This window comes from Lissotriton helveticus, chromosome 7 (assembly GCF_964261635.1).
Source record: "Lissotriton helveticus chromosome 7, aLisHel1.1, whole genome shotgun sequence".
NCBI lineage: Eukaryota > Metazoa > Chordata > Amphibia > Caudata > Salamandridae > Lissotriton > Lissotriton helveticus.
In genome coordinates, this window is record NC_136068.1 from 1,710,602,327 (window position 1) to 1,710,624,724 (window position 22,398).

Genomic DNA, 22,398 nt, shown 5'->3' on the forward strand with positions numbered 1-22,398 from the left:
CAACAGGGATGGGAGGCAGGCCCGGTTCAGGGAATTTTCATCTGGATGGGCCAAGGGTGCCTTTGGGTGGCCACGACAGGTCCAATTTTTTGTCCTTCTGGAGGTAGCCTACAAGTCCTAGATTACATTATATCTTCTTCAAAACAGGTGCCACGATACAAACTGCAAATTCTGTGTATATACAGAGCATATAGAGGGTAGAGTAATGGTAAATTGAGCTAAGGTTCATTTTAGGGTTTAGGAGTAGGCAGTGATACAGGGATGAAAGCAATTTTTGTGTTGTCTTAGTTTGCTTGTATTCAAATAATTAGACACACATTGAATACAAATGATTTGTGAGTTTGAAGTGTATGACTGAAAACAATGTCCATGTAAACATGGAGGGAATTTGTCACCCTACACACACAGGCGAATGCTTCTCGTACCTCACACGGGGGAACACTTCTCGGACCCCCAGAAAGCTTCTTAAATGGAATGACGCCTAGAGAGAACTGCGGGACTTTGGATTGAAATCACCAACTCTCCAGGCTGCCATCCTCATGTACTTTGCACAGGAGGTTGGGAACGCCATATCACATGGAACTGTTAAAACCACAGTTCCACCGTCTCAGACAACTGAGTAAGAAGAGTAAGGAAGATAAGCAACGGAAATCTATAAGAACTGGTGGCAAAGCAGAGACTCAAAAATTGATTCAGGGTGCCATTTAAACATAATTTCAAAATGAGACCCTTCAACAAGATGCCACCTTTCATCCCAGACAGAATGGAAGCTGGATGTGGGTAGAGTAGCATACAGCCATCTGATTCATGGTAGCTCTCCCTGGGTTAATCTCTCATTTAGTCTATTAGTGCAACTACACAAAACACTTTGCAGTGATGCTGGCTGTGGAGTAGAGTAACAGCAACAGCAGCTCATCAATTCAAGCACCAGGCCTGCAATTGGCTCACAGGTCAGCCTACATCAGCTTTAATGTATTCACCTCTTTCACAAAGGTTGGTTGTCACTTAAACCAGGAGATCAAACCCTTTTCCCATAAGCAGGAGCTAGGCTCCTTCTTGCAGATTCGCAACCACCCCCAATACACAATTAAGTACGAATGGTGACCACAGATAATGCATTAAATGAACTGTCCATTTTCAACAATCAAAGCCCAAAAAAGCTGACTAAAACATGTATGTTGTACTTATGATGGTATGTTAAACTTTTCATTGATAAACTCCAATTTTCCTTTTGTAATTTACATTTGAGAGCTGTATCCCAGAGCACCGTAATTCTGCATATTTCTACACTACTTATAGTTTAGAATAGAATGCACAGGGCTGCAACCAGGCCTCTGCAGGCTTTTGATGCCTCAGGGGCCGCTCATCACATTCTGCAAGGGGTCTGATCTTTTTAGGTTATGCCATTGGGAATGATCTGGCTCCATCCGGGTCCAGAAGATCCGACCACGCCAATCTGCTGACCCCACTGCGGTCTTAACCCCTTGCCTGCGCTGCGCTAGTGCGGAACGTTCTATTGCGTGGGTGGGGCCGCGAAGTTCAACGGACGTGCGTAGCACTACCGAGGTAGTGCACGCGACGTCCGCTGAACGTCATCAGCAGCGGTGGGGTTAAGAAAGGTGCACTGTGTTCTCACATCACAAGACCTCCAACAGTTGAGGAAGAAGTTACAGTATTATACTATAATATTAAACTCAAAATACAAACTTAAAAGCCTCACCTCCAAGAGCCTTTATCTCTGACTGCTATCAGTGGCATAGCCATTGTGTCTTAGACCCTAGTGCAAGAAACAAAACGGGCCCCCTGTTTGAACTGTGAAATACAGCATTAATCTGGTTTCAGTAGCCCCTCCAGCCTCTGGGCCCTGGTGCCACTACAGCTGATGTAACCTGGTATCTCTTGTCTTCTGCAGGGTGATGATGAATAGTGTGACAGAGAGCAGCGTGAGTGTAGGGTCAGAACTGTGCCAATGTGAGTGTCGAGTGAGGTGCATGAATGCAATACAAGAGGAGGGCCCAGGTGAGAGGAGTGCGTGCAGGGTGGTGTGGGCAGTGTAAACGCAGGGTGAATAGTGTTCCGGGGTCTGAGTGAAAAGTGAGCTGCAAGAGTGAAGGGTGAACTGTGAGAGTGACTCACTAGTGAATGCATGGTGAGAGAAGTGAATAGTGCAGGGTGAGTGTTGTGTCCCTATGAGTTCAGGCAGACTATTGTGCCTGTTCTCAGGCAGGGTGAACAGAGTGGCTGTATGAGTGTAGGCTGAGAGATGTGTTCGTATGAAGGCAGGGTGAGAGGAGGGAGTGTAGGGTGAGTGCTGTGACTCCAGTGTAAGTGATGTTCTTGTTTGCGTGGTGTGAGTGCAGGGTGAGTGGTGTGCCCATAATGAGTGAAAGGTTAGCTGTGGAGTGCTTATGTGAATGTATGGTGAGCGATGTGCCAGTGTGAGAGTAGGGTGAGAGGAGTGACTGCAGGGTGAGTGGTGTGCCCATAATGAGTGAAAGGTTAGCTGTCGGAGTGCTTATGTGAATGTATCGTGAGCGATGTGCCAGTCTGAGAGTAGGGTGAGAGGAGTGACTGCAGGGTGAGTGATGTGACCATATGAGTTTGGGTGCAGGTGAAAGTGCAGAGTGGGAGGAATGAATGCGTAGTCAGTTTTGTGCTTGTTTGAGTGAGATTGTAGGGTGAGCAGTGAGAGTGGCAAGCGAGTGAATGTCACATGAGTGCAGGGTGAGTGCAGGGTAAACAGTATGAGTGCATGGTGAGTGGTGTGAGTGCAGTGTGGTCACTGTGACTGCAGGGTGACCAGTGTGCTCATGTGAGTGCAGGGTAAGAGGAGGAAGAACAATGTGAGTGCAGGATAACAACATGAGTGCATGGTGAACAGTGTGAGTGCAGTATAATCGCTGTGAGAGCAGGGTGAGCGTGCGCGGTGAGAATGAGGAGTGAGTTGTCTGAATTCAGGTTGTATTCCCAGACACTTGGAGTAACTCAGCATGTTATTGATAGTTGGCGAGTAGGGTTTCAGATATAAGTTAAACTATTCCTATTATGGCATCAATCAGTGATGGGGTGGAGGAAATAAATAATTTGCTAATTTCGCAACAACCAAAATCTTCTGATTAGGGTTGCCAGCTGACCGTATTTCTACCGGAACCACTGGTATTTTGATGTTCTGGCCAGTACAAAAAGCACCTAAAACCTGCATTTTTAGCCCTTATTGGCGCATACATCAAACAGCACATATAAATAGAAAGTACTTTTAAATGTGTTCCAGAGTTGCATTAATGATCCATAATGAATAATTAAAGGAAACAAAGACAGAAAAGCCATGTTAAATATAAATACATACACATTTATTTACAGCTCTATTTGTTATCACATCCAGGTCTTTGCAGACTCTTTAAACAACAACAAATGGCCGATACTTTTCTCTTGGAAAGGTGGCAGCCCTACGCCTGATATGCATTTTCACTAAATGGATTCTCCCACTGTGGTAGTAAAAGTAAAATACAAATGTAAGGAATAGGCAAAGTGGGGGCCCAGTGGGTACTGGAACCAGTGAAAAGAAACCAAAGCCTCATGAACCAGTTCACCATGACATGTAAATGGTCTTTTAAAGACCTGTGAAACACGTGGGTGTGGCTGAGATAGGACGCCAGACACTGCCCAGCCGAGCCCACCGCAGTTCAAGAACACTACAATGTTCAGCCCGTTGACACAGAGAAAGAGGAAATTAACGTGCATTTTTCAATTGGCTTTATTCCGTGACTGGGGGGGCGAAGTGATGTTTGGGTGGGCCTGGCCCACCCTCTAGAACATGACCTGATGGGAAAAGTCACTGAGAGATGGAGCAGCAGGGCAAGGTGGGCTGCAGGTGGCAAGGGACAGTCACAGAGAGACAGGGACGAGGGACAGGCCACAGCGATGGGGGGATAGTCACTGAGAGAGGGGGCGGGACAGGCAATAGGGTCGGGGTGACACGTGGCAGAGGGACAGTTACAGAGAGACAGGCCACAGGGTTTGGGAGGACAGTCACTGAGAGAAGGGACAAAGGGACAGGAAGCAGGGCAGGCTACAGGTGGCAGGTATACAGTCACAGAAAGAGAGGGACAGGGCAATCCACAGGGATGGGAGGACAGTCACTGAGAGGCGGGGCAGCTGGCAGGGCAGGCTCAGGGGTGCAAGGGACAGTCACAGAGAGACAGGGATGAGTGACAGGCCTGTTCCGAACCAATGGTCGGGCCTGGCTCTAAGAGTCCGTCCCTGCATGAGCCGAGCCTTGACAATAGTTGGAATGTAAATCATCTCGCAGAAACCAGTGTAGACTAAGATAATGCGTCTTAAAAATTCAATAAACTTAAATTCTTCAACACAAGGAAGTGTTTCATCTTAATATATCATATTATTTTTAAAGTATTTATTAAAATTGAGAATTTTAAACATGAACTGAGAAACAATACTGCCCCCGACCCGATCGAGGCAGAATAGTAACTAAGAGGCAAGTCACTCGTCACTTACACCTTAAATGTTTCCTAGATTCACATAATGGAACAACATTGTAGGCTATAAAACAGAAAAGAGGTTTTTGTACAGTGCACTTGCTGCACTCGCATATTTCGAGGTGCTTGTAGTGTTCTAGTCGGTGGAGCAACCGACGGAACACGTCACACCCACGTGACTCGAGTTCAATAAATAGCGTCTACGCACGCACGTACGCCAGTTAGGCGACGGCGTGAGAGACGACCTGCACACTACCTCCGTGTCCGAGTGGTTAATAATCAGGGCCAGAGTGTCACCCCCACTGCCCCCACACTGTCACCCATCCCTGCCGAGTGTGCCCCACTCGACACAACAGCTGGTGACGAGGGTGGGCGTGCCCTCGCTGCTGTATCGCTGCGCCTGCCGTGTGGCGGCCGCGAGCTTTGCCCCTGGCTCCCGGCGGGCCCCCGGCGTGTGGCTGTCTCTCCGTGCATCGGAGGGGAGGAGGACACACTGCGGCTGCATCAGCGGCGCAAGAGGACGCCAGGTGAGGAGCGTCGGCCCCTACCATCCAGTCCCCGCATCGGCCGGTCGCAGGCCCAGCGCCACGTGGCTCCCGGCAAAGGAGGGGGGAGGGGCGATCCCTTCCATGGCGCGGAGTTGTGCACCAAGGTGCTCTCGTCTTCAGTAAGGAAGGACGAACCACAGTGCAGCACCAGGCCCCCACTGTACTCTAATTCACAAGGGGGAAAGTACTGCACTACACCCCAGCAACAGGCCACCCAGACCCCCGAGGTTAACAGTCAGGGGTGTGTAGCAGGCACTGGTCCCCACATGAACTCAGCACCTGGGGCATTAAGCACAACAAGCATAACAGCCAAGGACGCCCAACAAGCAGTGGCAACACCAGCTATTCCAAACCTACACCAGAGGGGCATTTCATTCAGAGCAGCGCGGTGAGTCAGGACCAGAGAACGGCGCCAAGTCCTATACAGGTGATACCGCATCCAGATTCACGTCATGGCCACGATACCTCCCATTGAGCCATTCGTGGTGGAGGGCTCCCCATCCTCGCTAGCCCCCAAGTGGAAGGACTGGGTGGATCGATTGATAATATTCTTCGAAGCCACCAAAGTTCACAAAGATCAAAAGAGGGCCATGGTCCTTCATCTAGGAAGCAAGGATGTTCACCACATAGCAAAAACACTGGTGGAAGCCACTCCCAAGAACCACTACACGTTAATCAACGCCCTGAACGCGCATTTTGAGCCCATGGCTAACCAGGACTACGAGAGGTTCATATTCAGGCAGGCGAGACAGCTGCCAGAGGAATCGCTAGACACCTATCATGCGTGCTTGAAGAACCTTGCGTCCACGTGTGTGTTTGCTGACGTCACTGAAGAGGTTCGCGGCCAGATCATTCAAGGGTGCTCCTCTGCTAAACTGCGTGAGCGAATCCTTGAGGAGTCTGGGAAGTCCCTGGCTGATATCCTAACCTTAGGGCGTACCAAAGAGCTATCGAAGGCCCGGACTGCGCATATGGAAGCTGCCCTTCTGGCGCCTGTGAAGGCTGAACCAGTCAACAAAGTAACAGTCAAGTCTCCGACAAAATGGGCCAAGAAGGGCTCTGGAGCACCTGTGACGGGCCAACCCAAGTCGTGTGGCTACTGTGGAGGATCACCACATCCTGCGGCAGAGTGTCCCGCAAAAGGAAAGAGATGTTCGGGCTGCGGCCGCTTCAATCACTTCGAAAAAGTATGTCGAGCAAAGAAGTACCGGAAGCCCCGCCAGGTCGTGAACACTGTACCGGAAGGAGACCCGAGTCAAAGCGACATGGATGATGATGAAGAGGAAGAGCGGACGGTGCACAAGGTGCATATGATTGGCGCTGCCACGCGCAAGGCCAGAAGTCTACCTCAGTGTGGCATCCGGGTAGGCACCCAAGATGTTCTGGTGGTCGTGGACACAGGGGCGACCATCAACCTGATGGCTTCTGCCCTACACCAAACTCTAGACCCGCCGCCGGTCCTAATTCCGTCAGCCATCACCGTGTTCGCATATGGACAAGACACCCCATTAAAGATAAAAGGAAAGTTCAAGACTGTAATATCACATGGAGATCAGTCCGTCACCGCCAATGTGTTCGTGTCAGAAGATGGACAGGGCATGCTATTGGGATGCAGGGCGGCTGAAGACCTAGGAGTGGTGTCATTCGCGTTTGGAGTACATCAGGAATCCATTCAACAGCTGTTGACGGAGTTCGCGGAGGTATTCAAAGGCATTGGAAGGTTCAGAGGAAAGGAGGTCCACCTTCACATTGACCATACCGTACAACCCGTAGCCCTGAGACACCGCAGAATAGCCTTCCACCTGCGACTATTGGTCGAAGAAGAACTTAAGAAGCTTGAAAATGCAGGAATAATAGAGAAGGTAACAGGCCCAACCCCCTGGGTGTCGCCAATCGTGGTCACGAGGAAACCCACGCAACCTGGGGCGGTCAGGATCTGCGTAGACATGCGGCTTCCCAACGCTGCCATCAAGCGAGAACGCCATATAACTCCTACTATTGACGACCTCATAGGTGAAATGGCAGGAGCATGCTGGTTCTTTAAACTAGATCTGCGGTCAGGCTACCATCAGCTAGTATTGGATGAGTCCTCACGCAACATCACTACGTTCTCGACGCATCTGGTACTCAGGAGATACACACGCCTGAGTTTTGGGATTTCGAGCGCGGCAGAGGTTTTCCAAAACGTGATACAGGAGCTCATTGCTGACATTCCTGGGGTGATAAATGTCAGTGATGACATCATGATACACGCGAGGACCATACAGGAGCACAATAGTCGCCTCACACAAGTCCTACGGAGGCTACGAGAAACTGGGCTAACCCTGCACAGGGAAAAGTGTGAATTCCTGAAGCGTAAAATAAAAATTTTCGGCTACACGTTTTCGACTGAAGGAGTGAACCCTGACCCAGACAAAGTGAAGGACATCAAAGAGGCCGCTCCACCCACTACCGTCACAGAAGTTAGAAGCTTCCTTGGGATGGTAAACTACTGTGGAAGGTTCATGAGAGACCTGGCCAACTTGACATTACCTCTGCGGGAACTAACCAAAGAAGTCACCCTGTGGAGATGGGGCCCGGAACAAGATAAAGCGTTTCGGGACATCAAAGAGGTGCTGTCAGAAGCCACCACTCTGGCATTCTTCGACCCAACGAAATTGACGTTGGTGGCGGTAGATGCAGGTCCAGTCGGACTGGGAGCGGTACTGTTGCAGCGCCAGCGAGCAGACGAAGACTGGTTTCCAGTGGCCTTCGCCAGTCGATCCCTGACAGCAACGGAGCAGAGATACTCTCAAATTGAGAAGGAGGCGATCGCAATACACTGGGGGTGTCGGCACTTCCACCTATATGTATATGGAAAACCGTTTGCTGTTGCCACAGATCATAAGCCGCTGGTGGCGTTATTCTCAGGAACCTCTACAAAGCCTCCGCCATGCATTGAAAAATGGATGCTACAGCTCTAAAACTACAATTGCCGGGTGAAGTACCAACCCGGGTCTCGCAACCCTGCTGATTATTTATCACGACACCCGCGAGCAGCCACCCAGGAGGAGATGGAAGATGCAGCTGACACCGAAGAATATGTAAGGTGCATCACTGCCCGATCATGTCCGTTGCCTATATCCATCGAACACATTGCAGAAGCTACCAGAAAGGATGACTGCCTTCAAAGAGCCATTGGGGCGGTGCAAAGAGGAAACTGGCATAAAGCGAAAGAGGAGTGGAAGATCCTGACTCCGGGAGCACAACGCATAATGGATAGCTTGTAACACGTGCGAGAGGAGCTGAATGAGGATCACACTGGATGCCTACTACGAGGACACCGGCTGGTGATACCGTCTTCCCTAACCGATCAGGTTGTCCAACTGGCTCATGTAGGCCATCAGGGCATGATGAAGACGAAATCCCGCCTTCGGACCAAGGTGTGGTTTCCGCTAATGGATGACCTGGTTGAGGCCACTGTTCGGGCCTGTGCAGCATGTCAAACAACCGGAGACCTCCCTAGACCAGCCCCGATCCTGGTGGAACCACGACCCAAGTCTCCCTGGGCTTGTGTCAGCCTAGACTTTGGCAGTCTTCCCGATGGGCGCCACACAGTGGTAGTAATTGATGATCACTCCAAGCATCCGGAGGTGGAGATTGTATCCACAACCAGTGCTGCCGAATTAATTCCAAAGCTAGAGAAAATCATGGCTGCACATGGGCTAATAAGAGAGCTCAAAACGGATAATGGTTCCCCATTTCAAGGACAGGAACTAGCTAACTACTTGAACGCACTAGGTATCAGGCATCGGCGAATCACTCCGAGGTGGCCGCAAGCCAACGGCGAAGCCAAAAGATTTATGCGGACTCTTAATAAGGTCATCAGGATTGCTCATGACAAAGGTCACTCCGTTGAACTGGCCATCTTCACATTCCTAAGAAACTATAGGCAGACACCCCACACCACCACGGGTGTTGCTCCAGGACATTTGCTAATGGAACGGGTAGTCACGGATTCGATACCCCATTATCCGCAATGGCAGCCTGCAGCTCCAGATGAAGGTCAGGTCGAATCACGACATCAGCGATCACCTGCGCAAGTCAGTCGCCGGAGAAGGGCCCAGAGGCCCCAGATTGCCCAAGGGGACTTAGTATTGGTGAAGAGCCGGGTTACCAGCGGCAAGTTCAGGCTCCCCTATGAATCTGACCCATGGACAGTAGTTAGTGTCAAAGGTACCAGAGTCACTGCTGTTGAAATTGGCAATGTATATACACATAAGCGGCGTTCATTTGTGTTCACTGTACCTCTTGTCGTAAACAGAATGGGTATTGCAAAACACTGACTGTGTTATCCCGCCAGCATAGACCCATGCACACATATATACAACAGCCATTTTAGGTACCATGGTCTCTCTGTTTGCGATCGATCATCAGCGCCCTTCCCTGACCCTGCAAGCTTCCCCCATGCACCCCGACCGCCCCCACTCTCACATGCACAAGTCATGAACCCTTCTCCTTCTGCCTGACGCTGTCGCTGGGAATCACACCCATCGCCTGACCAACACCGATCCTTCCTTTCATGAATATCTCTCCTTTGATGACCCCTTCCTCTGAGCCCGATTGTTTGCACGGACCGCTGGTCATCCCTTAGCCCGAGGATACAGTTTATTGCCCACTACTGTATGCACTCTCCCCTCTTCAAAGGAGCTACTATTGATCATGACCTTCCCACCCCCTGGGATTCGATCAGGCGCACACATTCCAAAGGAATCAGCAGAACACTCAGCTGTGTGACAGCCCCCTCCTATTGTATGGAGGCCTCTACTGTAGCCACGTGTTGGAATGAGCCGGAACTGGGGGGGTGCCGGGGATGTCATCTTCATACTTCACAATGTCTTTATTGTAATACAGAGCGTTCACATGTCTTAAACCAGTGTATAAAAGACGAGGCCTCAGAGAGGCTAGTTAGAGCACCTCCTGAAGACACTATGCGAGTGTCCGAAATGACAGGCTCTCCTCATGAGAAATAAAACTCTGTTCTTGTTTTCCTACTTCCAGCGCCCGTCTCTTTATTTGGTAATTATTCAAGATGGGAACTAAGAGGCGTCTTGCACCAGCAGCCTGGGCATCAGGAGCATTATGGGCTGACTTTTCCTCAATTGGCGTCCCAACGCGGGGTCCATCAGCGACATAAGGTCCGGTAAGAGAGGTCCAGACGATGGGGTGAACATCTAAATGATTGGAGTATACCTGCCTTGAGAGGGCCCTCGTCCGGCTGCCGATTGAATGAACTTCACCGATTCCGAACGGACCTCTCTCAAGTGACCTATTGTCCTGACTGGAATCCCACAGGAATGCTGCGGTAAAAACATGGAGAAAGAGAAAAATCGGGCGCTGGAGAAAGGAAGGCGAAGAACTGTCCACACGGTCCGGTACGGGTAAGGTTAAGTAGGACGTCTTTACGTCTAATTGGTAGGATGGCTTTATCCATCTGATTGATTGATTGATTGTTGATATTGGAAACGGTATTTAGATACTGGTATTGTTCATTGATTGGTTCATTTAGCCTTGGGTGCTACTTGAAGTATTGGTTCTCTTGGAGACATTCTCTGTTTGCAAACAGCGACAGATAGGAACGTCTCTCTCTCTTTGCAAATAGTGAAGGATAGGTAATGCGGACTTTTGTCCCCCATTGTAATCCGGCATGCCTATTTTTCTCCCCATTGATTGATTGTTTGATCGAGCATTGAATTGTTCGAAGTTGGTTCTCTTAAGGATCTTCTCTGCCTACAAACGGGGAAGAATAGGAATATTCTCTCTCCCTTTGCAGATAGTGAAGGGTAGGTAACGCAGGCTTTTGCCCCCATTGTAACCCGTTGTGCCTATTTCGTTCCTCATTGATTTGATTGGTTGTCCGAAAATTGACTGTTTGGAATTTGTTCTTTTTTTGGAGGTATTCTCTGTTTGCAAATAACATAGAAAAGAAGTACTCTGTCTAGTCTTTGCAAGTAGTGAAGGGTAGGTAATGCGGACCTTTGTCCCCCGTTGTAATCTGTCATGCCTATCTACTCCCCACTGATTGATAAACCAGTTCCACCCGGACCATTTGCTAGAGGTAGGTCATCTGGCCCGACCAGAGAGCACCCCTAGTGAAAAGGACATATGCAATAATAACGAAGTGATTACTATATCCTGTTAACAGAAACTTTAGCACGAAACAAACTAAAAAGAAAGGAATAGGAAAACGAAATCAGTAGGCCACTGATGACATTTTTATTAAATAACGAATAAGGATAAGATAACAATACTTAATGATAAAACATATGATTGTCCTAGAAACAAGAAACGTTAGAAATAAACCCGTAATAAGAAACATGAAAATGATAAGAGAAGCCAGGCTTGACATTGCGACGTTCACGAGGCAACGAGGCTTCATCGCCCCTCACTGCTCCAAACATGTCTGTCCCACCGCCTGCCACGCCCCAATAACGGCAACCTGGGAAAGATACAAGTCAGCACACATCCGCCTCCATTCTGGAAACTCCCAAAGTGCAACAGGTTTGCGGCTACGCCCAGCCGAAAGACGAGATCTTCAACACATGTGGGGCGGGTCCTGCTGCCAGCCGTCGGCCGGAGGTCATCGCATGAGGTGGGCCTGAGGAGAGGCCGGGCCGACGGGATCCGGCCGCGGTGGCGGCTGCGACAACACTGGAGAGTTGTAGGGGGGAATGTCCATGCCCCCGACCCCCCCTCTCTCAGACAGTCTGGACCAGCTTCCATAAGAGGCCTGGGGGTGGAGAGGCCACTACGCGAATAGCCCGGAGGAGGCACCACGTGCCAAGGTCTGTCCCCAGGATGAACCAAGGGACCCGTTCCTGGGGCCGTGGCGAAGAGCGTCCGGCCGCCATCAACCGGAGGCCCGGCCCGAAACGTACTAGGCGCCACTTCTTCTATAATGGCTACGACAACCCTGGGGGGGGATGTCTTGCGCATGCCTCCGACCCCTCTCTCATCGCCTGGTCCGGCCATCATGTATATTAGCGCCGAGGAAAACGGCGTGGGGTGCGCTGGGAGGGAGAGACGGCGCGAACGAGCCTCTCCCACCTCCCCAGGTGGAGGCCCCCAGCAGCAACCCCAACGCTCCACTCACCCGACATGGGTTCGCCCGCTCGTAAAATGGCGGACGATCCTGCTGGAGCGGGCCCGGGGTGAAGAGATGACCCGGCTGCTTGTTGATTAAGAAACGAGTCCCACCATCATAAAAGTTCTCCTCGACCTTGAAGATTCAACAGGAGCCGCGGGAGTCCCCGACCCCCGCAGACACCCCCGATGGGGAATGACTGCCATGATTGCCCACGGAACGATGAAAATGCAGCTGCGAGACGTCGGCGCTCCCATGCTGGCGCCAGCCTCAGTTTGAATGACTAGAGTCCTGCAGACTACAGTTCGGATCAGTTCCGGTGAAAACCCAGTATGACCCGGTAGGAAAATTGTTGCCTCCCTCCCCCTTTGACTGATGGTTCAGACCACCGATCCTTTCTTTTGCCCTTTTAACTGAACTTTTGGACTACCGAAAGAGACTCTGGGCCAACCACGAGTTAGTGGAGATTTAGACTATGCCTGGATCTGCCTGGTCGCACCCAAAATGGCGCCGGTACAAATGACGCTTTCAACTCCTTGTTGTACCCCGATTGCTCAGCCTTGGTGTCATGGGATATGTATGTAGTTTTTAAACATATGGATTGATATAGGATGTGTACTGATTATATGTTCGGACAATGGATTGATATAGGATGTATACTGTCAGTTCGGACAATGAATTGATATGGGATGGGTACTGATTATGTGTTCGGACAATGAAGGACAATGAATTGACATGAGATGGGTACCGATTGAACATTCGGACAATGAATTGTTGTTAAGTTTTGGCGCCTCATGATTATTGCAAGTTCGAATTTCAACAATTATGATACTCGCCCACACTGAATTCTCGACATGTTTTTATTGCACTTGTCGTACTTTTTATCATAAAATAAACAACCCCCGACTCCATTAGGTTTTTTCACTAATAAAGTATCCCCACATCTACAGTTCCAGCCTGCTCCGTGGCCGGCCCACGGGGTTGTAGGCCCGTATTTGTGCACCGACATAAAGATTTTTGGAAAAAGCAAACGTAGTTGTCACGCGTAGATTGATAAGTTTCAAATAAATGATCATTATTTCCGATATAACTAAAATACAGGTGAAATGACTCAGCTCGATTAGTTAAGGGTTAAAAGGTATAATATATAGAGATATTGCAGATATGGAGGGTCCAAGTTCTAGTTGTGTATTTTTCCCTTTTGTACAGCCAAAAGCAACCGCTAAAGATCCTGGTATTTAGCCTATACTTTATATGCTACCTGTATAAGAAAAGTCACACTAACGGTCCACCTGGGCTTGAACGCCCAGTTGGCAGGGACTGCATCCCGTGGAGATAGGCCGAGTATGCAGTAAGTAAAAGCCTTTCTGGGTTTATGCGCGCTAATGTGTCTATCAATGTAGCCCCTGCCCCCTTCTTTTTCCCTCTCTCTGCAGGTCACATCGGAATGTCGATTAATGTACGAAAATGGTGATCTAGCGGACGAAGAGACGGGAAAGAGGGTTTGATTATGGTACCTAACCGCGGCAAACCCCGAATAATGCAACCAAAAATGACGTACAATAATGAATACATTCCTACGTTTAACTAAATAGGGAAAGTTTAAGGAATATTCCGAGGTAAGGTTTACACAAGTATCCTCCGCCGGGAGGACTAGGAATATTGCCAATATTTAAAAACCTACTACCTCCTTTTTTGCATCCTCATAGACATGTAACTCAAAGCTGCCCCATTATTCTCCAATTGACACCAACTGTTGTCTCAGCCTGGAAACACATTTGCTAAAATGACTCGAAAATACCACCGTGAGCATTAGCCCGACCAGGTTAGTTCATGACCAATTGCCAAAGGCGTAAGTGTGTACAATCAAAGCCACCAGTAAAGGCAGCCGACGGTTAAAAGAGAAGAAAAAGGTAAAAAGAGCTTAGGATGCTAAGGATGCACAGCATACAGAAAAAGATAATTTTGGCCAATAACTGTTTTATGTTTTGTCTTGGATTTTTGTACATAATACATGTACTGTCTCCCCCGTCTGAGTTTGTGTATACGTGATGCATGGATCTACGTCATCCCTCTGCCTGTGTTTCCGTATTACTTAACCCCTGCTGTTCTGTGTTGTGTGCGCACTGAATGGACCATTATTGTACACGTTTCTCTCTCTCTCCCTCTCTCTCTCTCTCTCTCTCTCTCTCCACGTCATACGTGTACCAAATGGTTCGTTTAGAGTGTGGGCGACTCTCTCTCTCTCTCTCTGAGGGTCCCCCTGTTTCCCCCCTTGTGCAAGAACGTTGTGCCCCACCGGCACAAACTTAATTGGGTCTCTTCGAACACAAAGGTGTTCGGCAAAATTGACAGTAACTAAAACGATTGTAACTTGCCATATTACTACCTCTCCTTTCTGCAAAACGATAGAACCCGAGTTGGTAATGAAGGAAAGGACCGGTCAGACGACTGATGTCCCCTAATCTGGCCTTTATAGGGGGACTATAACGTCAATGGTCTTCTGTTTGTCAGTTCGTCAGAAATGCGATCCCCAATGCCCAGATTGTCCCACCCCTCTGCACTTAAGTGCGGATGTCCAAAGTGTCCTCGCTTCTCCCGATTGACCCCGGCTCCATATCAGCTATCCCCGAAGCACAATTAATAGCCTTGATTAACCGTCACTCCACAAGAAAAGCATGTTTGGTCTTTGCCCCCCCACATGATGGTAACACCTCCTGCTTGCGAGAGTTAGCCGACCCCAAAGGGAGATGTAAGATCGTTAGTACTTGGGTTAAGGACTCGATTTTGAGTTTGATAGAATACACTGTCGATGGGAATCCGACTTCTCTCCGCATACATCATGAATGAACGCCAGATAGAAAGTACGAATTCAGTAGAAATGTCCTCCTACATACTCCATAAGTGGTGACTTCTGTCTGTGACCGATGAACTTATTCCCTACCTACTTAGGGTTAGGGACGGAATTGAGATGCATAAATGCCTTCTCCTGCCAGTTTTTCTAAAAAACTTGTTTTGTACCCATTCAAAGATACAAGCACCGGAGGAGAGGAGCTGGACGTGACGCACAGCCTGGCCACAGATCATGAAGCACATGTGACCGCAACCAAAGGTGGAGCCGCAGAGCAACGAGACGCGGGACGAGGCACAACTCTCAGACTCAGCAGATGAAGAAATGAAGGGCTGCCTTGAAGCCCTCGACTTGCTGACCCACTCGTGCCTGAAGTCCCCGCCCCCTTTTTGAGTCCGACTGATGGGCCTGCCTGCTCGTTGTCCTTTGCTCCCTTGGTCCCTTGGTGTGTTCGAAGATCTGGCCCCACTCCGCCCTCTCTTCCCTCGATTATTCAACAAACTCTTTCATATAAGTTTTCGACTATAGAATTAGGTTTTGCCACGGAAGAAGAAAGACACGCAGGTGCCCAGCATAAGGCACCTCTAAGAAGATCAGTTAGGAAACAGGACTGTGATCTAACAGCAGAGGACTGATCGCACCCTGCAACGCGTAAGGACGATTCCGAGCTGGACTTATAGCTCCACCGCCGGTGCTCAAAAGCGCCAACGAAAAGAAAACGGACTACCAGAGTCTACCAGTGGTGGCTCATTGTTGAAAAGACATTTGTACTAAGACCCCCCTTCCTGAACTTTCTATTGCTTTCAAAAATGTTTCATTGGTCACTCAAATACAAAAGTCTCATATAGCACTTTTTACTGTATGTTGATGTCATCGGAGAAAAAGTCAGAACCTGATTCCTTGGTTGACCCCGACTAAGTATTATGCCGATCTCTAGATTTGTATGAATAACGCAACAAATGTAAATTCATATGTACCGCATTCCGCCAATTGTATCGACTGCATATGGTTACACGCAATTTGCTAGCATTTGACGAACGTTATTTCATTGGCCACACATGACTATATGTACACTCCATCAGTTGGGGTAAACACAAATGTACTAGCGTATGTTAAAAAGCAGCGACTGTTGAAATTGGCAATGTATATACACATAAGCGGCGTTCATTTGTGTTCACTGTACCTCTTGTCGTAAACAGAATGGGTATTGCAAAACACTGACTGTGTTATCCCGCCAGCATAGACCCATGCACACATATATACAACAGCCATTTTAGGTACCATGGTCTCTCTGTTTGCGATCGATCATCAGCGCCCTTCCCTGACCCTGCAAGCTTCCTCCATGCACCCCGACCGCCCCCACTCTCACATGCACAAGTCATGAACCCTTCTCCTTCTGCCTGACGCTGTCGCTGGGAATCACACCCCGCGCCTGACCAACACCGATCCTTCCTTTCATGAATATCTCTCCTTTGATGACCCCTTCCTCTGAGCCCGATTGTTTTCACGGACCGCTGGTCATCCCTTAGCCCGAGGATACAGTTTATTGCCCACTACTGTATGCACTCTCCCCTCTTCAAAGGAGCTACTATTGATCATGACCTTCCCACCCCCTGGGATTCGATCAGGCGCACACATTCCAAAGGAATCAGCAGAACACTCAGCTGCGTGACAGCCCCCTCCTATTGTATGGAGGCCTCTACTGTAGCCACGTGTTGGAATGAGCCGGAACTGGGGGGGTGCCGGGGATGTCATCTTCATACTTCACAATGTCTTTATTGTAATACAGAGCGTTCACATGTCTTAAACCAGTGTATAAAAGACGAGGCCTCAGAGAGGCTAGTTAGAGCACCTCCTGAAGACACTATGCGAGTGTCCGAAATGACAGGCTCTCCTCATGAGAAATAAAACTCTGTTCTTGTTTTCCTACTTCCAGCGCCCGTCTCTTTATTTGGTAATTATTCAAGATGGGAACTAAGAGGCGTCTTGCGCCAGCAGCCTGGGCATCAGGAGCGTTATGGGCTGACTTTTCCTCACTGCTACCAAAGGTCAGGAACGTGTAACGCGCAATGTGTCACACTTCAAAAAGTACCAACAGAGTGGAGTTTGCGTGACACCCCCGGTGGCGAATGAAAGGATGCAGTCCCTGGTCAGACCACAGTCTCCAATCGACGGTGCTGATAGCCCTCGGGCCCTGATGGACGTGGCCCTTCCTACTGAAAATCCACAAGCTCCGGATGAGACGCCCCGCAGGGAGGGCAGAATGGAAAAGGAAGGCGTTCATGGCAGTGATGTGAGTTCCGACCAAGCGATTGCAGCAACCGGAGGTGATGGTAAGTCCGGAGGTGGTGAGACCCAGAGCCGAGGACTGTCCCAGTACCAGCTGAGAAGAAACCCGGTGCCCTCCAGTCGTTTGAGAGACTACATAATGTAAGACTGTTCTTTGTTTTTTTTCTTTCTGCTCATTACAACAGATGTGTCCCGGTTGCAATGAGGCCGATGCAGATGATAGACTATAGCAGACATTTTGAAAGACTGTGGCCTAATGTTCTATAATTGTTTCTTGTTTGTTGGGGAGGAATGTAGTGTTCTAGTCGGTGGAGCAACCGACGGAACACGTCACACCCACATGACTCGAGTTCAATAAATAGCATTTACGCACGCACGTACGCCAGTTAGGCGACGGCGTGAGAGACGACCTGCACACTACCTCCGTGTCCGAGTGGTTATTAATCAGGGCCAGAGTGTCACCCCCACTGCCCCCACACTGTCACACATACCTGTCGAGTGTGCCCCACTCGACACAACAGTGCTCTCATATGTACTATTGAACTAAAAGAAGGATCACTGACATAAGATATCTGCCTAGGATCACACAATGTGGTCAAGGTGGAAAGCAGGGATTGAAGCCAGATGTTCCAGTTTCTCGCTGGGCAATTCAGCCAGTAAGAGGGTATTTCCTTCTGACATCAAAGTTGATGCTTTGCCCTTTTTTTGTTGTTGCCGTTTCTATATAACGCAAACTCGACCCAAAGGTATTGGAGCACCTTACATGAGCACAAGTTACATTACACAAGGACACATTCATTTTTGGTTTGCACAGGGGGCCTCATAGGCTCTATCGACACTATTGCAGCGCTGAAATGTAACTTTTTGACGTTCCGGTGGTGCAATGTGCCACTGGCATATTTATAAGGCCACTTAAAGCCACGTTATGTGGCTTCTCATGGCCTTATGAATATGTGTTCCTTTCACGCTGAAAACTGCCCAGGGGAACCGTAAGGAAGGCACAACGAAGATAAATATCTTTATTTCTCCTCGTTTTTCCTGTCTATTTGCACTGCATTCTGCAGCACACATAGAAAGAGGAAAAAGCCTCTTCTGATTGCTTTTATGCAGGAAGGTTTACCTTCCTGCAGAAAAAACATTACTTCCCCGCAAAACAGGCACCTTTGCACCGTGGTGCAAAGGTGCCTGCATTGGCGCATGGCAGCCCAATGTGCGCTGGCACTGGGGAAAAAAACAGGAATGCACCGTATCTAGATGCAGCGCATTCCTGCCCTTTTCTTTTGCCGTAGGGCAGTGCAGCAACAACGCCTGCTGTGCTGCGCTATGGCAAAACACCCTAACTAAGGCCCAAGGAGAATAAGTGATTTGCCCAGAATCACAGGATATTGAGTTGAGGCAGAGACTGGAACCTGGCTTCCTAGCTCCAAAGTTGGCAGCTCTGGCCGCCATCTCTTGGATAATCAGAACCAACCCTGGGCGTAGTGGGCGTAGTGGGGCTCCGCGGAGCTACGCGGAGTGGGCGAGAAGCTACGCCCACTCCCGCACTCCGCGTAGCCCCACTACGCACCTCCCTCCCGCTCTCCTCTACATACATTATTTAAGCAAAATACCCTGAATAAAACAATTTTAAAGCACTTACCGTGTCCGGGGCTCGTCCGGGGCTCCCTCTTGGAATCGCGTTGTCATGGATGCCAATGCGCATGCGCGGGCGGCATCTAACCAAAGAAGGAAACTCACAGCTGCAGATGTTGACATTTTTAGGTATGATGATAACCTATAGCCGAAGTATAAGGCGCACAAATATATCAGTGTTTTCATTTCAAATGGATCCAATTGTAAACAAAATAAATCACTCTTTTTTGATGCAATAGATCAGCCTATTAGCACATAATGCCATTTATCATCATTCACACACACTGGCACTTCTTTAAAGAGCTGCACAATATGGTAAACTGCCTTTACCATGCAGCATTACCACATAACGCCTTTACCACACATCGACTTTACCACACATGTTTGTACCATGCATATGCACGCCTTTACAGCGAAATGGAAAGTATATATAACTAATGTATAAGGGAATAGTGTGGGAAGCTTGTTTTTAGGGTTAAGGGGTGGCTAAAGGAATTGGGTGGTAAGGGTGTTTTTAGGGTTTAAGGTGGCTGAGGGAGTAGGGTGGTTAAACTTGTTTTTAGGGTCCAGGGGTAGCTAAAGGAATTGGGTGGTAATGGTGTTTTGAGAGTTTAGGAGTGGCTAAGCGAATTGGGTGATAGGAGTATTTTTAGGGTTTTGGAGTGGCTGAAGGAATTGGGTAGTAGGGTTGTTTAGAGGTGGCTAAGGGAATTGGGTGGGAAGGCAGTTTTTAGAGTTTAGGTGGGTAAGGGGATAGGGTGGTATGGTTATAAAAAGGGGTGGTTGGGGGCTCCTTCAGAAATTAAAATATTTATTATTGTAATATTTTTTTGAAATGGGGGATTTGGGAAGGCTTCCATATATGTAGGGGTTTCACTTATCTTATATATAATTACATTGCATTATAAAGGCATGAGTGGTAAAGGTATATGCATGGAAAAGGTTTGCGGGTAAAGGCAATGCTTGGTAAGGCAATGCATTGTAATGGAAGCGTGATAAAGGTATGCATAGTAATGTCATACAACTACCTAATATGTGGGGAGGTCTGACATCCACAGATATTATAACATAAATGCATTGTACATTTAGCAGTAAACCCATGCTTATGCTATCTTTTAACAACATCCGTGACAAGTTTAAAACTGCATCACAGCATACACTGTACCCAATTAACACCTGCAAATACTAACAGCAAATGTAAAGAATGCAGTAAGGTGTTGTTGTATGCCAAGCCTCATTTGTATGCAACAAGATGCTAATGTGGTAGGCTGATCAGCAGAAATGTTATTTTTGCTATCAGGTTTCACCTTCTGATTTAGCACTGCTATTTAAATTACCACTATTGGGTTTCACTTATGTATTTTACTTATGTTGTTGACAGATGTATAATGCTCACCAGCATAATATATAACACTGAACACACCTTCTTTTGTCACTAAAAATAAAACACTACCATCTTCATTCGATTTCTTGGTTGTGGAGTTCTGGCTGAGACCACGTGACTCATTTCACACATTTATATGGACCAATCATCATTGGAGGGTGGACAATCTTCGCTTGAAGGCGGGGGGCTCATAGCACAGTGCCCGTCCTTGTTGGAGGACACACTTCTCCAGGGTAGTGATTATAACATACTGTCCTGAACTCTGATGGCGACTAAGGCCTCGCTCCTCCCCATTCAACGGTGAAGTGCCCGTCCAGTGGTTGGTTCTGGTAAAGTACGCCATTTTTGTGACACCACCATACCATATGACATTTAGCCATGAGACATGAATATGTGTTTTAGAATGTACCACTGTACCATCCACTGAGCCCCAGTTTCTTGATGATGTGTGTCCATTTAGTTCACTATTTTTCTCAGTTTCTATGTCTTTAGTGAGGTGATCTGATTGGTCAGCGCTCCTATTCTAAATGACCTGCTGGATCTGGTGGCTCAGTTGACTAATGCATCCACTGCAGGGGCCTGTGTTCAACCTCATGGTCACAGGTTCCAATCCTTTACGGGTCCACTCAGCCTTTCATCCATTTGATGTTGATAAAATGAGGACCATTGAGTTGGGTAACAATAAACATCTGTTATTTAGCGCCAAGAGACCTATGGGTGAAGACCCTTTTCCAACCTCCTTCCTAAAACGTTGGTGGCCACATCTCTCTGAACTGGGCAAAACACATAGGGGCCTATTCACAAACTGCATTCTGTAGTACGCTTAGGAGTTCGACAATAGTACTACTTACTTACTAAAAAATGCTATTCGCTAACCTATGTGCACAGACCGCCGCCTCCGTCTCTCCTATTTTTTCTTTGTGTAGATCTCCTCCCCGATTATGGAAGTCTCTGCACACGTAAGTATCTGTTTTAGTAATATATATGCAGGGAACCAGAGGGAGTGGCTGAAAATTGTGAATATTTACTACTAAAGTGGAAGGGATTCGTGCGGGGGGTAAGAAAGGCCTTAGTGAGGGGCAAGGAAAGGTTTAAGGAGGAACATGAAAATACAGACACCTACAAAAGAGCCCATTACTATTCACAAACTGCAGACAAAAAGGTCCCAAAATGTACTCCGGCCCAGGCTTTGGAGTAAGTCCAGCACCAAGCATGGCCACTCACAGCCACTGCAACACACTCCAATAGAAATGAATGGAGGCAGGAAGTTACAAACACCCCACAGGAAATAATGTTAATTTATTTTGAAATTATTATGTGAACAACATTATGAAGAAAATTGCCAATGGCAAATATGCTCCATTTGAAATCTGGGACACTCGATCCCTGAACAGGACCTGAAAATGATAGTCCAATAATAAGTTATGTCCAGACTGGACTACGGTACGAGCTTTACTCACTTGCCATCCTAGATCAAGACTACTGCCACTACAATTGGTACTGACCTCTGCAGCAAGACTAATCACACAAACAAAGAAACAGAACGCATCTTGCAGGTCCTGAGATAGCTGAATGGCTCCCTGTAGAGATACCTTGCATACTAAAGAAGGCATGCAGAACATACAGGGCTGCACACCACAATACTCTAGTTACTTAGCATAAAAACTGCATATACACCAGGAGAAAACAGAATGTCAAAAAAGTAACTCTGAATTGTTCATTCCCAAGGGTAGCTCCCAGGATCTGGAAGAGAATTTCTTCAGAGCTGCTGAAAGTCCCTTTGTTCATCGTGTTTAAGAGCTGAAAGAAAGAACTCCTATCTCAACACTAAGCTGTCGTCATACCTCCATGCTTTATATAGTCTCGCTGTCCTCTCGATATTAGGCATTGCAATTCACTGCATAAACAGCTTCACTCCCAGGCCCAAATTTACAAAAAAGTCATGCAACGCATCGCAGCAAGACAACTGGCTGTGCTGTGTGACAGGGTGAGAGCAGGAATGTGGCATATCTACTAAGATATGATGCATTCCTGCTCCCTCTTTGTGCTGGTGCACTGAATGCTGCCTACCGCCA